At 39.4% G+C, this 1,975-nt stretch overlaps 1 long non-coding RNA gene across 1 annotated transcript in view; it reads right to left on the bottom strand.

Annotated features, from left to right (window-relative positions):
* The window catches only part of LOC109388363 (uncharacterized), a 16,285-nt gene extending 15,304 nt beyond the window's left edge, over positions 1-981 (bottom strand). Inside the window, exon 1 of the long non-coding RNA XR_002125198.1 lies at positions 856-981. This is a non-coding gene — a long non-coding RNA (uncharacterized LOC109388363). The remainder of the gene's footprint in view (positions 1-855) is intronic.
* Between the last annotated feature and the right edge of the window lie 994 nt (positions 982-1,975).

Here is a 1,975-nt window from a genome sequence, read left to right as displayed (position 1 = left end):
ATATATATATATATATATATATATATATATATATATATATATATATATAAACCACACAAACAAAAGCTCTTTAAAGTCCTTAATCATTTTTAAGAATGTAAAGCGATCTTGAGACCCGGAAGTTTGAAAACCTCTGTGATATCGTGCGCTATTTGCTTACTGTTTGTAAGTATGTATGGATAGGAATAAATCTGAATGCAAATATATTCATAGCATTTGTAAGATATGATGTCCAGCCACAATTTAATTTTCTACCTTAGGAATATATGGTTCATTTTCTCCCTGATGATATTAATGCCCCATGGAGGGCTGCTCTAATATAAGAGGACAACTCATATTTCAACACACATAAAGCCAAATATTCAGTTTAGAGTTTAATTGATGGATTTGAAGAAAATGGGATGTTCTGAGGCTTTACCACAGTTACTTCTTCTTTTTTTTTAATAGGCCATTTTTAAACCAATGTTAGGCTTACAGAAAAATGGAGCAGAAAGTAGAGTTCTCATAAATCCCCCGCCCCCACACTTGCAGGGCCTCTCCAGCTATCAACATCTCAGACCAAAGTGATATATTTGTTACAACTGATGAACCTACATTGACAGATCATCATCACCCAGCGTCAGCACTTCCTTTCCTCCCCACTAACCCCATGGCAACCAGAGATCTTTTCACTGTCTCCACTGTTTTGTCTCTTTCAGAACATTGTACTGTTGGTATCATAGAGTATGCAGCCTTTTCAGATGCCCTCAGCTTCTTTTTAAAAACATTTGATGAACTTGAGTGACAAAGTCAGGTCAGACCTAGTAACTTTTTGTGTGTTTATTTACTTTCCATTATAATAAAATTCACACATACCTGTCTTTGTTGCTTATCCTCTCACATTCCAGACAGCCAGGTACCAGTGGCCAGAAAATCCATCTCTTTAATTTGGGCTCTTAGTGCCAATAGGGTCCCCTCCAATTTACAAATAGGGCCTCACTGCTATTTGATGCAGATTGTCCTGTCAGCTAAGTGCTCTTGGAATTAAATCCTTAAGCCCTGGCAGAAAAGGGCTTACCCTACAGTAGCTATTGGGTTGTCGGAAAAGGCATGACACATTTTTGCAACGAAAAACAGAAAAAAATGCATCATGATGTTTCTGACAACCCAATATTTCAGTGACAAATAAGAAAAAACTACGAAATGGGCACATGTCCCCTTCACAGGAGAGCAACTTTGTTGTCCTTAAGAGTCTCTAGTTCTATTTATCAGGTCCTTTAAGTTTCTGAGTAGATTCTTAAACCTTTAGAATTTTTGTAATTTTGAACCCAAAGTACCAGGGTGTCTGGTATTTACATTTGTATTAAATGACTTGAAAATGCAGAATAGTTTGTCAGTATCTAGGACAATAAAGACATAATAAAGGATATAATTTGGGGAGGGGTAAAAAAAAGAGAAAAAAGTATTTCATGTCTGCTTGGTTGTTCTAGGTTCCACTTTCTTTGTGGGTTGTAATAACTCAGTTAAGAGTTTGTACCATTTGAAGGCAAAGGGTTAGGTATGAAACTTCAGTTTCTCCAAAGTAAATCACCTGTTCTGGATTATTCTTTTTGGCTTGCTTGAGTCAGCAAAATTGAATAGTTGTCTTTTGTGCACTTTAGTAGAAAAATATAGGCAGTCCAGACAGGAGAGGGCTCATCAGGCGCTTTGCCACTACAGCTGTTCACTCAAAGGAACTGCTGGGGTCTGTCTCCTGACCTGTACATCAAGGGGAGGGTGGGCTGAAGACAGAGTTTCACGGATTTTTCAGCCCTTCGTGGCCCTCTCAGCCATTAGCACGGTGCTGTATTTATAGTAAGTGCACAATAATTGTTAGCTGAACGAGTGTTATTTTTGATCCGTCGTGATCTGTCGGAAATCCCGGCCAGGTTTTGTGCCCAACCCGGGAAGGGGCGGAGCTTCGCGCAGCTCCTGCGCGCGCTGGGGGGCGGGGGCG

This window comes from Hipposideros armiger, unplaced genomic scaffold (genome assembly GCF_001890085.2).
Source record: "Hipposideros armiger isolate ML-2016 unplaced genomic scaffold, ASM189008v1 scaffold_192, whole genome shotgun sequence".
Taxonomy (NCBI): domain Eukaryota; kingdom Metazoa; phylum Chordata; class Mammalia; order Chiroptera; family Hipposideridae; genus Hipposideros; species Hipposideros armiger.
Note: the sequence above shows the minus strand (reverse complement) of the source record. Positions and strands in the feature narration are given on the sequence as shown.